At 43.8% G+C, this 22,052-nt stretch overlaps 1 protein-coding gene across 1 annotated transcript in view; it reads left to right on the top strand.

Annotated features, from left to right (window-relative positions):
- Positions 1-22,052, top strand: part of ncoa1 (nuclear receptor coactivator 1) — a 99,783-nt gene that overhangs the window by 13,938 nt on the left and 63,793 nt on the right. The window contains exon 2 of the mRNA XM_083790807.1: positions 18,969-19,151. The gene's annotated coding sequence lies outside the window, so the exon portion shown is untranslated. The remainder of the gene's footprint in view (positions 1-18,968; positions 19,152-22,052) is intronic.

The following is a 22,052-nucleotide window of genomic DNA, read 5'->3' as shown; positions in this document are numbered from 1 at the left end:
CATTCTATAGTTTATTAATAATAATAATAATAATAATAGTAATTATTATTGCTATATACACGTGGTACCTTTTTACCCCTAATGCGATGCCGGGAATCAGCTGTGCTATCATGTGACAAAAGCCTTGAGCCTTACCGACAGAACTCGGGGAGAAAAAAAATACCTCAGGACGTTTGTTATGGTGCTAGCTGGTGTTGTGTTGCTACTTTAGTTTGCAAACTCTGTCTTTGTCTTAAGAATTGCACTACACTTACAATCTGAATCAGTGTTTGAGCTTCTGACAACAATGTCATGGTTTGATAACTGAGCCAATTATATAAAGACGGATTTTACCGCGACGACGACATGCGCTTATTCTTCATAATCGTCATCACAGCAGCATTTTTTTCAATGGCAATAATAAAGTTACAAAGATTGAATCACATAGCGCTAAACAGCACGTGTGTGCAGTAAATATATAGCAGAAGAATGGATTACAAGAGCAATCTCATCACAACAATGTCAGAACGCAGCTAGATGATGGGCTCCACCACACAACTGAACTGCGCAAGCACTTGACTGATCCGTGCGACGACGGGTAAACTATACTTTTAATACTGTTAAGTCTGTAAGTGATTCCATTCTCTTGCATATTGCACCTTAGTGGGGCTTTTTTCTATAGTCTCTGTTTTCAGTCCGTACATACTGGAGGTTGGATTCGCTCACTGCACTGTCTGTGCAGGACGGACTGTAAACATTAAACACGTGTCCCCCTCCTGTATCGGAGCGTGTATCGGTGGCATCAAATCCGATCTCCGATACATTAATTAAGCTGGATCGGAGGCCGATACCGATATAATATCGGATCGGTTGCTGTTTGGTTAATTATGGGTGGACGATGACCTCCTGTGGTTGAGATGAGGTCTCGTACTTAATTTTGAACAGTGTGTACGTTCTTATTTTAGCATTAATATAATGGGATCATTTTGTGTACTATCTTTATGTTTAATAGTATTTGTTTGTCTAAGAACGCGAGCGTGTGTCGGCTGTGGTTCTTATTTGACCTGTGTTTATTTGAGTAACATTCGAAGGGTATAATAGTCGAGGGGGCATCAATGCGCATGCGCGAGCTGGCTGTGATCAGTCGGATTAAGTTTACAGGGTGGACGGTCCAGTGTGTGAGTACGGAGTTTAATGTCCATGATTATACTTGTTTACATAATTACTATTATAGTTTACTCATTTATTATTGTTACACAGTTGTTGTTATGCCCGATGTTTATAGTGTTTCTTTTGTGTTTTGTGTTTTCAGTATATTACCTACTACTACTACTACTAATACCGCTGCAACTACTATACTGCTGCTATTGCATACTGGAGCTCAAATAAATGCACAATCAACCACGTTAGAGTGGACACGGGTCGGTCTAAACTGTACACAGTATAGTTAGAGTGTGTGTGTTTGTGTATGAGTGTGTTTATAAATAAATGACAAAAAAGCAAGTCGTTGTTTATTCAGTTTAGCAATATTGTGTGGTTGTGTTGAGTAATACCATTGAGCCAACTGTAAACTCCCCCATGCGGAGGGCTAAGTTTAAATATCCGTACAGTAATATAACAGCGACCGACCCGTGTATTAGTAGTGCACGGAAAGTCAGCGTTATTGCCAAAGAATCGACAAGCGGCCCTGCGGGAGAAGCAAGGCGTTGCTGCGTCGAGGATCTCTTTGTTCCCCGTGAAGGAGGCGGGAGGACGACTAGAGATCGCCATTGATCATCAGCTCCGGAGGAGCTACAGGAGAAAGCGCCGCTGTTGACGTTAACAGCCCCTGCGAGCGAAGGGAGCGCTCGTGGGAGGACGACGCTCTGTTCACAATAAAGCTTTGGTTCACGTGTGTGTTTTGCTTATGACTGTTGCTGGTGGAGATCGCTGACATTGCCTGTTGTTGCCGCAAAGAACTGCATAACTTGTGATGAATGCTACCGAGCTAAAGCTAAAGCCCACAGAATACATTGATGCCAACAGCTAACCTGCAAGTGCTCGCTAAAGTTGCATTTTTCATTGACTTTGCTGGAACCCACGTCATTTAAATTGTTGCAAAAACGCTAACCTGCAAATGCTTACAGACTTTGTTACTCAAGTTAGTTGCTACATTCTGTTGCAAAGTATTAGGCTAACTTGCTAATAACATTGCTAACGTCACGTGACCACGTCAGTCCTGCGACGTCAGCTGGAGGTGACCTTTCAACCGGAAGTGATCTGCATCCAGGCAGAGTGGTAGGTCTTGAAAGGCAGCCATTTTGTGTGAGGCGAAAAGTTGGAACGGCACATTGACATTTGCAAGTGTACTGACTTATTTTGGCCACTTGGTGTCGCTATGGCGCCATCAATAGATGACACAAGGAAGAAGCGTACAAATGCACAGAGGGACCTCACAAAGAAAGTTAACAAGATAGCAGACACTTTAGACCTTCTTAGTGGTGATATGCTGAGAGAGGAAGAAAGAGCTCTAATAGCTTGTTATAATGTATTCTGGGACACCCAGGATGATTTCCTCTGTGCTTTAGAGGAGGATGCAGGTGACCACGCTAAGGAGGTGGCAGAAGTGAAGGAGAAAGGGGACAACTGTCGCAAAAAGTATCGTGAGACGATGCAGCTGCTCCAAGAGACATTATGGAAAGACACTGTGTCAGGCCAGTTTAATAAGGCGAAAATTAATCTGGCAGCCGAATTTGACAAGGCCAAAGGGCTTATGCAGGGTGAAATAACCACATCTCAGTGTGGGGACATGTTTGAGCTTTTGGATGCTGCTGTCACAGAACTTGATGGGATGGTGGACAAGTGGGCCCCGTTTGTCCCCAAAGCAGAGGGCGCTGTGCTGCGAGAGAGCGCCAAAGACAATTCCCGTGAGATGAAAGACACCATGAGAAAATTGAAACGCTGCTTGCGGGGGAGCCAAGCAGGAAGTGAAGATGGGGACATATCAGAGAAAGCTGTAGATCACAAGCAGGATTTCACTTTTACCACCAGCCAAAGACCGCCAGGTCCCTCGCTGGGTGGGGCCCCAAACCTTTCACCATCGCTGCAGGGCGTGAAGGAGGAGCAAGATTCCAGGTTCCAAGGTATGTCTAGTAGTGGTGGCGGGAGACACGTGCCTGGCATATCTGCCCCGACAGGGGGGGCAGTGGCGCCGAGACTGACACTAGCACCTATGACGCTGCCAAAATTCAGTGGAGATAGGAGGAATTATCACCACTGGAAAGACTATTGGAGGAGAATAGAGCACTTGGCGGAGCCATCTGGTACGGAGGAGTTGCGTTTTTTCCATCTGCTGGACAGTATCACTGGAGCAGTGAGGAACGATCTTCGATTGGATAATTGTCGGGATTCAGCAGACGTTTTCCGCGTTTTGGAGAGTCGTTATGGAAACGTTGGGCAGATCGTGAATGACATTATCATGGAGCTACAGGAATTCCCAGCAGTGCGTGACAACCAGCCAGGAGAGGTATTGCGGCTAATCCAAACAGTGGAGAGGGCTGTGATGGAGCTGACTGATTTGCAGTGCGCGGATGCGATAAATAATCCGTTGGTGGTGTACGCACTAGAAGGGAAGCTACCGCACGAGATGCAACAACGGTGGTTGTTATTTCGTTGCGACCCGCAAAATGGAGTGACCGTACAGGATCGGTTCAACAAACTTTTGCATTTCCTTCAGGACCAGACCACAGTCTTAATGGAGATGGTGCAACTGCAGACCAGGCGGCCGGGTTCACTACCGCACAACAAACCGAATGACAGGCCGGGGGGTGGAGCACAAGATAAGCGTGCTTCTACCAGGGCAACGGTGAGTGTGGGGAGGAGTGGCTCATTGCAAGGTCCCTGTGAAGTGTGCGGAGAGGACGGACACACAGGACAGTTGTTCCGCTGTAAGATGTTCAAAAAGGCCAGTGCTTCTGACAGGAGGGCCCATGCAAAAACAGCAAAGGCATGTTTCAAATGCCTGGGACCGCACGGTGGGCAGTGCAAAAGGAACAACTTTTTGTGCTATAAGGAGGAGTGCAAAAAGGGCAATGCTCTGTCTGATCACCACTATTGGCTGTGCCTTAGGCAAAACCCACAGAGACAATGCGAAGAGGAACAATACGAAGAGGAACAGTGCGAGAAGGAGGCGGTTGCGGAAAGAGAGTCCCGTGGTCCAACCAAGGAGATGGAGGCCATGTTTGAGAAGGCAAAACTTACGCCGGAGCAATTGGACATAATTCGGAAAGCTTGCACTAACAAGGTGTCTACAACGGTGTGTGCAGACGGTGATGTGCAAAAGGAGCTGCCAGCTCTCATGATGCTGGTTGAAGTCACAACCAGACGTGGGGACTGGCTGGGTGCACTAATCGATCTGGCCTCGGACACAAACTACATCACCCACAAGGCAGCAAAGCGGCTGGGGCTAGAAGGAGAGCCTATGAAGCTAGTCGTGCACGGAGTGGGGGGAATGGTATGTGAAGTGGAGACGAGAAAATACCGTGTGTGCTTGAAGGTCTTGAAGAAAGGTGCATCTTTACCACAGAGTCACGAAATGACGTGCTACGGACTGGAGGAAATTGCCAGAATCGACTGTGCGGTTGACCCCAGGCGTCTGGCGAAGCTTTTCCCGGGAGTTAAGCCTGAAGAGCTGAGGCGCCCAAAGGAAGTGGAAATGCTAATTTCAGCCCGTGAAGGACGCCTTGCACCTCAACGAATGGAGCAGTGCGGTGACCTGGTGCTGTGGGACTCTCCACTGGGCAAGACCGTCAGTGGAGTGCATCCCGATTTGTTTGAGAGCAGTGAGTTGACTGCAGGGCAGGCGTTGACACATTTCGCCTTGTCCATGAGATCAGGAGCCGTGAGAGTGGAGGTTCCTCGGTGCTGTCTGGAACAAAGCGGCATGGAGTTCAAGGTCACGGCTGCATGCAACGCTGTGGTGCCGATGAGCGTGGGCAACGAGCTGGTTGGATGTGTTACTCCAGTCGTTATGCATGAGGGTGCCTGCTTGTCTCAGGTCGGTGCTGGAGTGGAGGTGAGAAGCGTCGTCGTGAGAAATGTGGCCCTCAGCGACCCCCAGAGAGAGAGTGTAATCTTAGCGGGGGTTGTAGCCAGTCTCAACACCGGGGGTTGTCACCTTGACCCTTGGGTGCGCCAAAGTGGGAGGGACAGAGTTGTAACCCAGCTGGTGGAATCGGGTCAGAAGAGCGACTTCATCGACAGCCAGAGTGCCATCCAGGGGGTGGGTGTCTGGTTCCAGACTTTTACCGTGCCTTGTATGGGCAGGTTGCGCGGGGCTGGGCCTGTGGCTGACTGGATGCAAGGAGCCTGCAAGGTTCTAAACAGACCAGTTGAAGCAAAACTGCAGAGAAAAGCTTTCTTTGTAGTTGATGATGGAACGTTTTCGGCGGTCGACGTCGTGGGGTTCTCGCCAGGGGCAGCTGTGGGGTCTCTTGCAGTGGCGTCTGGCAGCGGAGAGAAGAATCTTTGGGGACTGGGTCTCGAAGGCCAAGTGGTCCTGTCGGGATACGGTGCCTTGGCCAGGCTCTGTGGGGTTGGAGGTTACATGCTCCTAACTGCTCACACCTGGTTGCTTGGCAGGACTGGCGATCAAGAGCAGTGGGAGGAGATGCTAGCAGCCAAGGAGCGTGAGGCTTGCTGCCCAAATAAGTGGGTCCTTCTCTACGACCGGGGTCGTTTCCGTTTGAGTCTTAACTGGGTACACCCGCCTGATCCTGATTGAAAACGAACAGTGGATTAGGATTTAAGTCCTCATTGAAACATTTAAATACCCAAGATTTTTTGTGTGTGGGCATGTTTATTTGTTTTGATTGTATACCAGCGAGTATTTCTTGAGGCGGTTGAGCTGACCTTCTTTCGTAAAGATGTAAAGGTTCACGGTTGAGGATAACCTGTGTGCATTCTTGACATATGCTTGAATTCTTTATGCACAGCTTAAAGATTTGTTTATTTTGTGGTTGCTTTCACTGGGGACTATCAGTGGGAGTTTGTAGTCTATTCGGTTAGTTAACCTCTAGACTAAGTGGGAGGTGTTTGGTTAATTATGGGTGGACGATGACCTCCTGTGGTTGAGATGAGGTCTCGTACTTAATTTTGAACAGTGTGTACGTTCTTATTTTAGCATTAATATAATGGGATCATTTTGTGTACTATCTTTATGTTTAATAGTATTTGTTTGTCTAAGAACGCGAGCGTGTGTCGGCTGTGGTTCTTATTTGACCTGTGTTTATTTGAGTAACATTCGAAGGGTATAATAGTCGAGGGGGCATCAATGCGCATGCGCGAGCTGGCTGTGATCAGTCGGATTAAGTTTACAGGGTGGACGGTCCAGTGTGTGAGTACGGAGTTTAATGTCCATGATTATACTTGTTTACATAATTACTATTATAGTTTACTCATTTATTATTGTTACACAGTTGTTGTTATGCCCGATGTTTATAGTGTTTCTTTTGTGTTTTGTGTTTTCAGTATATTACCTACTACTACTACTACTAATACCGCTGCAACTACTATACTGCTGCTATTGCATACTGGAGCTCAAATAAATGCACAATCAACCACGTTAGAGTGGACACGGGTCGGTCTAAACTGTACACAGTATAGTTAGAGTGTGTGTGTTTGTGTATGAGTGTGTTTATAAATAAATGACAAAAAAGCAAGTCGTTGTTTATTCAGTTTAGCAATATTGTGTGGTTGTGTTGAGTAATACCATTGAGCCAACTGTAAACTCCCCCATGCGGAGGGCTAAGTTTAAATATCCGTACAGTTGCATCTCTACCTGAAACTGCCTTCTTCAGGGTATGTGAGTGAGTATGATACAACAGCAGTGACCACTGCTGTTGAAATGTGTTGGGAGGAATTCATTGGCATAACGACTAAATTGGGGAGAAAATAGTGTAAACAAGAATTGGCTACTCTAAATAAAAAACAAAAAAAGCCAGTTGAACAGTGGAACAGGAATTAGAGTTCTCAATCTCTGCCCGAACCCGACCCTACCCGGTCCGGCCCGACATTTTCGGGTAGGGTAGGGCCCAAAATGCACAATGATTAGTCATATTTATCATAGAGCCTCGGGCTCTATGATTTTCCGTGATATTTTATTTGATTTTATTATAACAAAAATAACAATTCTGTTTGTGTAATGTATTTATTGTCTCCACCAGGCCGAAGGCATGTGGGGAGAGTATGTTTTGCACTCCGTCCGTCCGTGTGTCCGTGTGTGTGTCCGTGAACAGCTAATCTCAGCCACCGTTAACCCGGTCGATGCCAAATTTTGCACACACACTCCCTGGATGCCAACCATGAACCTCTGCCCCAAACTTTCCAGAACGGCCTGTTATAGCGCCACCAGGAGGCCGCTTTGTGCAAAACAAGTTTTTCGATGCCATATTTTGCACACACACTCCCTGGATGCCAACCATGAACCTCTGCCCCAAACTTTCCAGAACGGCCTGTTATAGCGCCACCAGGAGGCCGCTTTGTGCAAAACAAGTTTTTGCACAGTACACCTACAGATTTTGTCCAAACATCACGCAAATTGGTACACAGTCTCTCTAGAGCCATTCAACGAAACGGGTCTTTCAGATTTATCAGACTCCATCCTGATTGGTTAAGATTGGCTTCCAAAGTTCACAGGAGTGCTCAGTTTCAAACAAAATGCTGCAAATCATGAACACATCGCGTGATTTCCGTGAAATTGTGCACCCACATTCCCACTAGGCCGAGGACGAAATGCCACATGAACAATTTCAACTCAGCCTCAAGGTGGCGCTATAACTGGCCGAAAAGTGTTTTTACCTCTAACTGCACGGATCTGTGGATAACCTGGTGGAGACCTGTGCCCGGAAGGGCACTTTTTCTAGTTTAATATGAAGAGGGCTGAGGCTGAGCTGGTGAATGTTGGCGATTAACTTTTACAGTTTAGGCTAGCCTATTATTATGTGACTGGACTGGTGGAGAAGGAGGCGAGGAGCAGCAGCAGCGCACCAGAGAGGTGACAGAATAGAACGGTGGTTGATGAACTTGCTACCGCTTTCTGGCCTCTGGTTTGCGAAACAAAATGAGCTGCTTTGTATTGAAAGCGCTAATGTTAATGTTCACTGCATACACGTAATATAGTTACATGATGACCAAGCAATGTTACAGTCCACTGTAGGCTACAGCCATTTGGTTTCCAAATCGTAGCACTGTACAGCTATTTAGTTTCCCCATCGTAGCGCGGCACGCCTCGTTGTGTGCCCAAAATAACAGATCTGCAAGCTGACGACACGCCACATGAATGTTAACGGGGACAGTATTGGACATATTAACTGCGTCACTTCACTTCTGCTACTGATAGTACTGATGTTTACTCACCCCTGAGAATTGCTGGAAACCATTAGAATGTTGGGAATGGAACATTATCAGCCAATTAACGCGAGTTACATAAATCCTTTATTTCGGCGACTTCCGTTCTCTGACACACTCGTCACAATAATATTTGATCCACGGCGCCAGGCGCTGCGGCCATATAGTGGCATTTTTATTTTTCCTCACTCAGGCTTTTTCGGGTTTTCGGGCCTAACATTATGGTAATTTTTAGGGTCGGGCCGGCCCAGTTAGGGTAGGGCCGGGCCTTAATTTTCAGGCCCGATGAGAACTCTTAACAGGAATCGCTGATTGATTATGGTGCAGGTGGTGTGGACAGTAACTTAGATTTCTTAGGTTTCCTACAGGTTCTGCTATAGGATGGAATATTTTAGACTTGGATGACACAATGATACATTCATTCACAGAGCAGAGCTAATGCATGTTAAGGCATGCATGTTAAACCATGAATCAAACCATTAACAAAACAAAACCAGAAAAGGTAGACACTGAAATTTGAATGTCCGGGATTTTTTTAAATTCATAACGCCATCAGAATTATTTTCTTTCAACAAAATGACAATCTTGCAGCACTACAAGAAATTGCGTGGAAAAACACGTTAAAACCACTTTGTCAGGATATTGAGCTGTACATTTTGTTGTTTCAACACTTTGACACAGTGGTGATACATTCTAACCATGCTGTTAGTATCTCTGTACCTCACATGACATGCAAAAGAGTTACAGTCCTGGCTGGAATTGACTAACTTATTGTTGAGTAAGGGGTAGAGTGAAAGGTGAAAGTGAAAGGTAGGGCTCAACGATTGATCGTATATAGTATAGTGAGTATATAGTGAGTAGTGAGTATAGTGAGTATATAGTGAGTATATAGTAGGGCTGCAATGATTAATTGATTATCGCATTTGAATCGATTATTCAATTAGTTGTCAACTAATTTAGTAATCGATTAATCGAATCGGCAACTAATCACTGGAGTTTTTTGCAGCTGAGTGCACACCCTCCAAGCTGCTTGTTCTGTTAATTTGTTCTTGTATGTGGACGATTCAGACATCCTGGCCTCAGATCAGGATATGGTAAAGTTGAATGCCACCCTTGTCTATGAATTCAACAACAATAAAACTTGGCTCTCAGACAACAAAATTATCCCTTCGTATGGCCAAAACGATATTTTATTTGGTTCTGAGCCCAGTTTGCACAAACTGGCCCCACCCAGTATCCGTTTCTGAGCTGACGTTTCTGAGCTGAACCACATCAAACACATGCGAGCCAGAGGTCGATTACAAATTAGCTGTATCCTTTGAACCGTCTCCGAGTTAATTATTTGTTCATGTAGGTGTGTAGCTGATGCCCGAAGGCCCCCTCGGGGGGATGGGGGTTACATGATTGATTGATTGAACATTTTATTCACAGTATGCAGAATGGGTACATTTCAAATGAAAGCACAACTCGATACTGTGGATGACACCATGATGCAGCATTACATTTGTTTACAACAGGGTCCACCATTTTCACTTCCTTTAGAAGTCACTGCCAAAGTTGTATCATATTATGTTCCAGAGTTTCAAACAACGGCTTCCTTTTAAAACTGTCCCTGTGTTTTGTGCAATAATAACATGTTGCAGTGCCATGTTTTGGTGAATGGAGATGGAAAGGTGGCGGGTGGCAAGATTTGTAGATAATGTCCAGTTGTCCACTAGACCTTGTAGATCACAAATTTGTCAAATAGGCCAATGTGAATTACTTCACAAATGCAGTTTGGGTATGTATGTCAGTTCTCCATTTCTTTATGTTCTGTTTACCCTCTTCAAATAGCGCAGCATGTTTGCACCTAAGTTCTCCCTTAGGAGGATGATCAGTACTGAATCTGATTGTGGTAACTTCTATTACCACAATCAGTGCTGGGATTCCTTCAAAATAGAAGCTCTGGGGTGCCCGATTTCATTTAATACGATACTTGATCCAAAAATCGTTCCTATTTTGAACGAGAGGCATGTTGAAGTCAGAAATGAAGCGCTTAGTATATCCATCAGATCAAAACCACGGAGAGCGCCCTGGATTAGGAGAGACGAGGCATTCTTTCTTTCTGCCGCGCTAACGGCTAAGTGAGCGGTAAGCTAATATGACTGAAAAGCGAAGGACGGTGGCCGAGTGTCGGATTGAAAAATAAAAAAAAGGAAAAAATTCAGAATATTCTCCACTCGCCTGATATCATTGAAGATGCATTGGACGTGTACACACGTCCAATGCATCCCTCGATTGGATTCCCTATGACGTGTGGCTACGGACTGAAACGGTTAAAGGGCCACTTCACCCCTTTTGCAACCAGAGCTTATTTTAATGATGTTTAGGACACACTTTCCTGGGGTTGTGTAATGTGTTTTTTTAGATACTTTAGTCATGACGCCATGTTCATGACCAAAAACCTGTCATGGAAATGTGGTCTCACTTCCTTCCTGGACTACAAAGTCACACCTCTGTGCAACCAGTTCATTATGGGCATTGTAGGAATTCAGCAATCCAGTCAAACACACAGACTACATTATCTTTATGGCCATAGAGATAGGGTGCAAATTTCTAATTGTGCTACTGTTATCTACTACAAATACTATTAACATTGAGTTACTGCAGTTTCTTCCAGTGGTGAATTGTCCCTTTCATACCGTGAGTTTGCACACCGTTTGCATAGTAACCATAATATGCGCAGTCGGCTAAATAAATAACAAATCTGCGTTATCTGTATGTATAGTACTATTCAAATAATCCGCTGAACCCTGGGGGTTCTAATTTATCAGAAATATAGGTCACTTAGGTTCCCTGGTGTCTCACAACAGATCGCTAATAACACCTGCCAAAGAAGTTATAGGTGGTGTTTGACAGCCAATTCATCTGAAGTGAGAAACTGGTTTGGTAGCAGCAAGCCATAGTGACTTCAGTGAACCAGTCGCAGCACAAAGGGCCCTGCAAGCCTACACTTTTCATGCTAGTTATCCCCTATGGTGTAATTGAATTCTTACAGCAACACCACAGATCAGGTTCTCGCGTATGCAAAGTGATTCCCGGGGCACCTAGAGGATGAATATCTTGGTCCGGTCACCTATATCCAGGCTTATGTGCTATATACAAACACAGATGCACATTCAGTGAAATAGTTAATGGCCCTCTTGGTGCATACAAATATACTTCCTTTACTGCATGTACCCCCTCCCCTTCAGTGTGGCCTCCTTTTCAGGGTTATTGCATTCAATGCATGGCTATTTCCAGCTTCTAGCCTGTTCCACCACAGGTAAACGGAATGGGAAGAAAATATATTCCTCAGCGTTAGCTGTCTTGTAAGTTGTATAGATCACCGATATGTGTGATCATCATCCGCTCCGCATTAATAAACAAGAACAACATGGTTTCACCTGTTGGTGGTTCTGTTCAAAGTTCAGCGAGAAGGAGAAGGGTTGCTCTCCCTGTAGGGAATTCTAATTATAAAGCTATTGAAATGTACACTGCATGAAATAGAAACGTGGTCCGTCCTATTAAGAATCCTCAAACACATGTATGGCGGGTTATGCAGGGAAACTGTAAACTGCTACTTCTATGCTCACTCAATACCAAACAACGCACACCCACAACAAACGTTCCTGACGTGGTGGAGACCGGGTGGAATATGCTAAAGTGGAGTCTGCTAAATATATAATAAATGTATAACAATTCTGCGTTATTCTGTATGTCAAGTAATATTCAAATAATCCGCTGAAATCTGGGTGGTCTAATTTATCCGAAATTTAGACCACTTCCCATATAGCAACAGCGACCGGACTCCTAATTATACTGTCTTGACTCTTGTTTGTGGCTTATTTCATTTAGAAAGGTAAGTGGAAGTGATGAGCACATGGAAATGAGCTAGCGCATGAGCACATGATTTACGTGTGGATACACGTGATGCATTTTAATGCCACACATAAATCTTCATTCAGTGAAATCACATCATCACCACCATGTTAATACCCATGAGGATTGTATCTGATTGCAAATCTGCCCTATGCAAACCTTTACAAAAATAGTTATTAAAATATATTGAGTTAAACAGGAACTACTTTTTTTTACCACTTTGAGGCATCATGAAATTCCTGTCATTTCAAGTATACAGCTAGAAAGGTATGCTCAGCAGAGAGGAAATTTGCTCAGCAGAGTTTAACAGGTGTAATTGGAATAGTGGTCTTAGTGAAGCTATGCAAGGTATCTGGGTTGTAAAGCCAGATACCTCGGAGCGTAGGAGTCGTATACGGTACAAAGGGGTCTGGGTTGTAAGGCCAGACACCTTGGTTTGTATGTGTTGAGGTGATCTTGAGTCTTCAGCAGTCTTCAGCAGTCTTCAGTCTTGAATCTTATGTTTAGGGATGTTGAAAACATCCGACTCAAAAATGTATGAGTTGAAAAATCGTTTTTATTATTATTATTTATTTTGTAATGGCTTATATAAAACGTTATAAACGTTGCTGTTACAGATGTTTTCCAAATGGTAGAGGTATGTGTACATGCAGGCTGCTTGTCACACTGCTGTGCTGCTGTACTGAAGTGCCAACTTTCAGTGCCGCTCATCACATGCATGCCAGCAGCAAAAGGAAAACTACCTGACACATTGGAAAGAGTCAACACAAAAGCAGAGTAAACTAGAATGCTGTCTGGCCCTAAACAGAGAATACGCAGTGGCAGAATACCTGAGCACCGTGACCGACCCAAAACAAAGAAAAATCTTAACTAGGTACAGACTCAGTGAGCACAGTCTTGCGATCGAGAAAGGCCGTCATAGGCAGACCTGTATCCCGAGAGAAGACAGACTATGCACCAGCTGCACACTAAATTAAGTGGAAACCGAGCTACACTTCCTAACCATCTGCCCATTGTACCAAGACATCAGAAACACATACTTCCCACAGATTACAACCACACACACAGATTTAATAATAAAAAATAGGGAAAAATCGATCGACACATCGATTTGCGTCCTCGATTTATCGATTTGCCAAATATGAGTCGTTTGGCATCCCTATTCTGTATCTTGTGTCTTGCTTGGGTCCTGTAGACTGGGGATTTGATATCGTTGGAGATACTGTGGGCGTTGGTTGGTATCTGAGGTTTAGAAGCTGGGATCTGCCTTTTATGATATGCGCAAGTCTAGTGTCACGGTGATGTCACCACTGTGTATATCCATCTTTGGGGTTTCTACATTAATATGATGTCAGCGGCTGGATATCGCTGTCCCCATATATGGAGCTCTAAGTGAAAGCCTTCGTAACAATCTGTATAATGTCATTGACATTATGCCTACACAAGTTAGTGAATGCGCATTCCCTCCCCTCCCCGTATCCTTAGGTCCTCAGACGGGGCTCCCCTAAAGGTTCCCGAGAAATTCCATCGCATAAACAAGGGAGAAAAAGCCTTCTCTGTCCGTGCCCCTAAAATTTGGAACACCCTTCCCAAAACCATCCAACAAGCAGATAGCATTGCATCCTTTAAATCTCTTCTCAAAATGTATTTGTTCAGAAAAGCATTCCCCCCCCTGCCCCGTTGAATGTTTGTTCACTGAACTCTGTCGGTATTTTTATCTATTACATTGTTGTTGTTTTTATATTGCATCTTTAAATATGCTTTCTACTGTTGGCCAGCTGGCTGTAAGTTTTTGATTTGCTATGTTGCATCTATTTAATTGTGTTCGATTTTCCTGCCTTTTTAGTGAATTTGTTGTACAGCACTTTGTGACTTTGTCCATAAAAGTGCTATATAAATGAAGTTATTATTATTATTATTATTATTTAACATTAATAGCATTACAGTAACTATGAGAGAAAATCAAAAAAAAATGACCTCCCAACCCGTTGCAAGCTTGTTGATCAGCTATTTTTGGTCAACATTCCCCCCCAGAATCGGTCTTCAAGCGGTTTGAAGATGAGTAGCCTATGTATTCTTTTAACAGAATATCTTCGACCAATTAAAATGTACATTGAAAGTTGCCTCTGGCCTTTACGTTTGCATACATTGCAGACAATACATGTGCGATCTTCTTGGCACTTTGTAATAATGGTTCTAGAACGCTGATAAAAAAAGGCGCAGTCATGTCACCCTGACCGACTATAGACTATAATTATGCATAAAATTATTTGTAATACTTGGGTGCGATGCGAGGCGCGCACCTTAAACAATAGCGGAGAGAAAGGCATGCTTGGATTCATGGTTCATGGTCTCATTTATTTAAAACGATAAGCATTGAAGCAACAACCGTTGCAGCCTTCATGAAAGCAGTGACGCACAAATAATTAGGCTTAATAAAATATCCGACCGTAACAAGTCAACTGCCTGACAGAGGCATTACCTCTCACCAAAAAAAGCACCAGTCCTGGAGCTCCAGCAGCACGCTAATTTGCGCCGCGGTCTACGCCACTCTCAGACCCTTCCAACGAGGCTCTTTCTTGGGGTAGAAAAGTGTGGATGACCGTGGCTCAAATTAGCGCGCCTGGAAGTCCCTCGGAGCCTAGGAGGTCAGGGGCTTTTTCCCCTGTCCCATGAGTGAAATTTCGATTTTTTTTCGCCTCACTTGGGCCATCCCTTATGTGATACGCCAATTTCTTGTCACATAGTTGACACTGTACACCACTTGTTCTTTGTTCTCCTTGCATATTCTAAAATGCAACCACACTTTAGATTTATTTTGTGGCGGCATGACTGCAGGCTGCTGTGTGACTGTGTTGACTTTCGGGGAGAGGGGAGGAGGCGTTGCGGTGCTGCGAGGCGCGAGCATGGCTCGCGGACCAAAAGCGGCGGCTTTTTTTTTAATGACTATTCGATTCAAAATTTAAAAATCGATTCCTGTGCGTATCGATTGAACATCGATTAATCGATTTTTTTGGGTCAGCCCTAGTGTATATATATATACTCTTATCGCCCGCCAAAATGCATCTATCTGCTCCACTAACTATGACAGAACTTTTATCTCAGGTGATCTTAATCTTCACCTGGATGATGCTACAGATGCTGTGGCTATGGGTTTCCTAGAGTTATTGCACTCCTTTGAGTTTATCCAACATGTTGTTGGGCCTACACATAAACATGGGCACACTCTGGACCTGGTGATTTCTAGAGGGCTGAACATCACTGTGGAAAGGACTATTGAAAGGCCTGAGCTATCAGACCACTATTTGCTGTGTTTTAATATGACTGTCTCTGATCTAGAGAAAAACATCACTGAATATACCATAAAAAAAGCTCTTCTGCAGCCGACGAGTTCTCTCGTCATCTGCCCCCCCCCTGCCCGATACTCCCCCAGTGAATTATATGGTTCAAATTTTTAATCTTAAACTAGAGTCAGCTCTTGATATAATGGCTCCTTTGAAAACAAAAAAGAAACACCAGAGTAACACCCTGGATAAATGAGCATACACGCTCACTGAAGCAAGAATGTCGTAGAGCTGAGCGAGCTTGGAGAAAAAACAAACTCACCATCCACCTAGAGATTCTTTAAAAGTCAACAGTCTCCTATAACAAAGACTTGCGTCTAGCAAGGCAGGCATATTTCTCTGGCATTATAAATGAGAACAAGAAAAATGCCAGAGTCCTATTCTCTACCATTGAACGACTTTTAACCCCCCCCCCATTTTTAACATTAGAGCTGATATTATGAATGGTGCTGCTGCTAGCGCAAACCTTCAAACAGCAGCTAATGGTCCCAGGGTAGATCTCTCCAGGGGGAGCCTATTATCTTTCTGCGCAATTGATGAAGACGAACTCCGCAAAACCATATCACAGATGACATCATCCTCCTGTTCATTGGATACATTTCCCACCACCTTTCTCAAAGAGGTCTTAGACAGTGTGATTGGAGATATCCTAAAAATTGTAAACAGCTCTCTACAATCGGGCGTCTTCCCAGACTCACTGAAGACTGCTGTAGTTAGGCCCCTACTCAAACACAATCTTGATCCCTCTGTTTTGGGTAACTATCGACCCATTTCAAATCTACCCTTTCTGGGCAAGGTTTTAGAAAAATGCATCTTTCATCAATTGGATGTGTTTCTACAGAACAATAATGTGCACAACAAATTCCAATCTGGCTTTAGGAAAGGTCACAGCACAGAAACAGCACTTGTAAAAGTAATGAATGATCTTAGGGTGTCTGCTGACAAGAAACATGTATCCGTTCTCTTACTTCTAGATCTAACGGCTGCATTTGACACGATTGATCATTCAATTTAATACAGCGTCTGGAGCACTGGATAGGCCTGTCTGGTAGGGCCCTGTCCCGGTTTTCCTCCTACCTATCAAACAGAAGTTACTTTGTCAATCTAGCCGAGTTTGACTCAGACAAACACGACATCAGTTCTGGTATTCCACAGGGCTCAATTCTTGTGCGAACTCATTACCAATCACGGAGTCAATTTTCATTTCTATGCTGATGATACCCAACTATATCTTTCTGTGGCTCCAGATGATCCCTGGCTTTAGACCCGCTGTTGACCTGTCTGTCTAGCATCAAATGTTGGATGAGTGAGAACTTTCTCAAGCTAAATGAGGATAAGACAGAAGTTCTCATAATCGGTTCTAGTGAGCAGAAAGAATCAATAACAAGCAGACTTGGCAACCTGACTGTAGAAAGTAACAGTACAGTAAAGAACCTGGGGGTTATTATTGATTCTGAATTGAATTATAATTCACACATTAATCATGTTACCAAGATTTTTTCACCTTAGAAATATTGCACGAATCAGAGCCTATTTGTCCTTGGACGATGCAAAAACGCTAATCCACGCCTTTGTTTTCTCTCGGCTTGATTACTGCAATGCACGTTTTTCAGGACTGCCTAAGAAAACAACTGACAGATTACAACTTGTCCAAAATGCAGCAGCCAGAGTTTTAACTAGAACTAAGATGAGAGAACATATTACTCCAGTTTTGGCATCACTGCACTGGCTTCCAATTATTTTACTTGTCTATAAAGCTCTCAATGGTCTCGCACCTTCCTACCTACACTGCCTGCCTAAATATGTCCCAAACCGCCCCCCTAAGGTCTTCCACTGCTGGCCTGCTCGCTTTGCCTAAAATAATGGCAACTAAAAAATACGGGGAAGCAGCTTTTTGCTTTTACGGGCCGTCGGCATGGACCAAGCTCCCACTGTACCTTCGTCAGGCAGCCTCTATAGACATTTCTAAAGCTCATCTCAACACCCACTTCTACAACATTGTTTTTAATTGATCTTTTATTTTTTTGTTATTCATGTCCTCACTGTATTGAACCGACTATTGTTACTTGGTCTGGCATATTCCAACTAAATATTAATTTCATTAATGTAAACAAACAACTTGTAGGTTATTTAGCTTCCATGTAGGTCAAGTTTGTTGAATGAATAAATATATAATCCATACACGCATGCTCGCGTGACATGACTATCACAGATATTCCCATTTGATTATGTGATTCAGTGGTTAATTATATTATCAAACTGATACCCTCGGATCATTCAGGATGTATGCTGCTCCACCAGGCACCATGTATTCTGGTTTAGCTAGCCAAGAAGCTAGCAACACAGAGCAGCAACACAGTTATAATGCAGCTCCGTATGACAGTATAGCCTAGTCTGGCTTGGTCAGCCTCATAGCGTGGATACACTGAAGCTGCAATCCACAATATGAGGCTGCTGGCCAAGCCAGGCTACGTATAGCCTACACAGCAAACTTTACTTACACGTGAAAACACTGCTGGTTATGGAGTCTGGAAGAATTGTGGCCGACTGGCCGTGGTTCCCGCTGGCATCCCAGCAGCTCGTGTCGGTAAACGGACCACCCAGCTGCCTAGTGGAAAGCCTGGTGATGCGGCTAGCTGGCTACTCCATGTCCCACACAGACGGCTAGGAAAGCCTGGGTGACGCGGCCCTACTCCATGTCCCACACAGACGGCTAGGAAAGCCTGGGTGACGCGGCCCTACTCCATGTCCCACACAGACGGCTAGGAAAGCCTGGGTGACGCGGCCCTACTCCATGTCCCACACAGACTGCTAGGAAAGCCTGGGTGACGCGGCCCTACTCCATGTCCCACAGCAGACAGACAGCTGTCGCCTGGCTCTTCTCTGTGTTCACCAATGGGTCTTCACTAGCAGATTTCTTCTCTTGGCTACTCTTTATAATTATTTTCTTGTTATTTGAGCTGGTGACTGCATTCAGATTTTCCACCGATGCTCCGCCATGTTGTAAACAAGATGTGCACATGCTCTACTGTGGGGGAACGTGCAACAAGCCAACAGCACGCGCACCAAAGCCCAAACCGAAACTAGGGTTTTTTACCCCCATTTTTTTTAATTAAGTGCGATCACTGAATATACCTTTAATGACTCAAGCATGCACAATAATCTGTGTGAAATGTCAAAAAGGAAAATTTACTGAAATAAAACAAGGCAGCACAAGTCTTACGTGATTTACATAGAAGAGTTATATGTGATGTAATAAAGTCGGCACCGAAGACAAATGAGAGAAAGTTTAGAGAAGCGGAGAAGAAAACTCTTTCAACGGATCACTTCTGCCCTAATGTTCTCTTTCTCCCCCTGTAGTGCGACTGGCCTGCTGCCCTTCCAGCACCAGGGATGGTGCTGCATAACGGGGAGGCCGTGACACCGTAACGCCACCCCCCTCAGCCTCACCTCCACCTCTCCGTCCATCGTCCCACTGTGCCTAGGAGTTGGCCACAACAGCCCCCCGCATGACTCACCACCTGGACCCCTAGATCCATTTAGGTACAGTATCTGAAAACAAAAAAGCTTGTTTGTGCTTAATCCTGAACTCTAGCACGTCCCCATTTTAAGACGCAGGTGTTTTCGGTGTAAAATTATAGTTTGCATGGCTATTAATTTACCAAAAGATGCAGCTATGTAATGGAAGAATGATCAAATATGAAATGTATTAAACTTATACAGAGTACTTACTGTTTGTTGGTTTAAATTTTTCCAAACAGTCAAATATTCCCCCCCACAATAACGTGGTAAACATCACATAAACATGGCACCGATATCTAGTTCCTGCAGTACTAAAGGCTTTACTGCAAAGCATGAATGTGTTCATGTTGTCTAACAAATTAGTACAGTACTTGGTACAGGTCCTGTTTCACTTGTGAATATGGGTCCAGCTGCAATGGGCTCTTTAACAGACCTGACTGTCCTTCCAACACTCCCCTTATTGATTTCAGAGAGAGCCCATTAGATCCACTGGATGCAGATAATGTCAATGCCATGTTTTGTTTTCTTCATCCAGACCTGTTGTATTTAACAACTTAATGCATAATAACAGTACTTTCTCATCTGATTATATCTCTGATCAAAGTCTAAAATGTAATCCACATTCCGCAATGCAAACAACACAGTCACAGGGGTTGACACTAAGGTCTCAGAGGCACTTGCCCACATGCCCAAAAAGAAAATCATCCATTATAAAATGATAGGTAAACTTCACTGTGTTTAACAAATTCATGTTAAACCAATCGATAATGAGTGAAAAACTGAATTGAGTGTAATTGCTAGTTATAAAAAGGTAGCATTGTTCTTCACGTGCCAATAATAAGGTGGATTGCACTTGCCTGTCGGGCAACCTGAAACCAAACTCACTTGCCACAACGTTTTATTTACTTGCCATGGGCAGTCGGGCGACTATTCCACATTCTACGGTGTGCGATCGTGGTGAAGTTTAATATTCTGTGACTACTTAAAGGTGAGGTAAAAAAAGGTAAAAACAAAACGAAAATAGCTGGCATTGAGGGCTATTTTGGTTAAATAAATCTGTCGGTAAATGAATTAAGTGACTCGATCGTGCCATGGTGCATGGAAGGCGGTAGTAGTAAACATGTTGGGCTCTCATTGTCGTGCTGTTGCCATGGGTAGTATCTAGCCATAGTCTGTAGTTACTGATATGATTTTGTCCAACACAATTTGAAACCTGCACAGAAACCTAAATCAGTTTAACCACATCTACAAGCTCACAAGAGGAGCTCAGATCTTCTAGTGTCAATATAATCTGAAAAGATTAAATCTTGTTTGGGTTCCTGGCACACAATATTTCCAGGTGGGGGCTGCAGCCAAATGCCTATTAATTTGGTGGGCCATGACATGAAAAGGTTGAAAACCAATGTGATAACACTAGATGGTCAGGTTCCCTCTCCCAAACAAAGTCGCCTCAAATAAGATCTGTGTTTAACACAGGGAATAGCTACTTTACTTTACTAGCTAATTTTGTCCTACAATGTGACAACATGGCGCCACTCTGTTGCAGTTTGGTCTCACTGGCTCCACTGTGATGAATGCAGCTGCTTAACCCCCAGCACATAACTCTCATGTATGCTTGTTGCATCTACGCATACATACAATAGCAACAATGTCCAGCTGAAGTTTGTGAATTTACTTGAGTTTGTGGCTTGTTATATTGCAGTTTGTTGTGATTCCTTAGTTTTTCTGTCCTTGTACATTGTGTGATAGAAGTAACCCTTTTTGGCCTCAGAGATGAGTACAGATTATCTTATAATAAAGTATTATCTTATAAATATTTGATCACACTATACTTTTCGTAGAGATGCTCCGATAATCAGCCACCATGATTGGCCGATATTCACTCCAAATGACTCGATCGGTGATCTGCAATTGATCTGGAGAAATCATCTTATACCATGTAAGTGGTATAAAGGTCAATAAGATATATAGTCATCATTTTGCATCTTTGTGACAGGCCTAAACATTCTCCCCTTCCTCCCAACACACAGGAACAGTTTTGAAGTGGGTTTTGACATATAATAATTTTGGAAATATTCAAATTTAAGCACAAGATCGGTATCGGCCGATCATGAGATAAACAATCGGTGATCGGGATCGGTCCCAAAAAACCTGATTGGCGCATCCCTACTTTTGCGCCTCCCCAACCACCACCAACATCTTGTTTAAAACGCTCAATGAATTAGACTGTGTTCAATTGAGAGGCAGTGCAGGATACACTAACTAGCTGAATACGTGAAACTCCCGTCTTCACTATCTCAAACCTAATGGCTTTTCAATCTAACTTCTAAGAGGGCCAATTAGTTCAGGCCGAGATGAAAATGAATGTGGTGGATGGAGGGGTATGTGTTTTCTGATTCTATGTTGCAGTCTAGCCCTGTGGAGAGGAAGGAGTGACTGATATCTGGCTTACAGTGACACTGTGGCTAGAATATCTCTCTCTCTCTGATGCTGCATTCACACTAGCAGATACAAAAGATACAAAGCTACACAGCATGTTTGTATCTGAAGTTGAACCAACTTTATATATTTCTCTCTGAAGTTGAACACAACTCAACGTTGCTGTAGCTTTTGTAGCAGCTTCAATGTTGAATGTATCTTTGTCTTCATGTCGCTGGTGTCCGTTAAATGGGTAGCCTGTATCTTTGTATCTGCCAGTGTGAACGAACGCAGCATCACACTGCTTGTTGCTTTGTGTGCATGTGTTCTCTGCTCTCTCCTTTTTCCTATGGCCATTATTTTAGTTCTTTAGATGTTGACTTCTCTTTTGAAGTCCTACACACATGCCACTGCTATTTTTGTCAAGCAACACCATCCACACATGCAGATTATACTGAAGGACATAGTGATTACCGTATACGTATACTGTCACACTTTAGTCAT

This window comes from Protomyctophum parallelum (genome assembly GCF_964188405.1).
Source record: "Protomyctophum parallelum genome assembly, chromosome: 19".
Classification (NCBI taxonomy): domain Eukaryota; kingdom Metazoa; phylum Chordata; class Actinopteri; order Myctophiformes; family Myctophidae; genus Protomyctophum; species Protomyctophum parallelum.
Note: the sequence above shows the minus strand (reverse complement) of the source record. Positions and strands in the feature narration are given on the sequence as shown.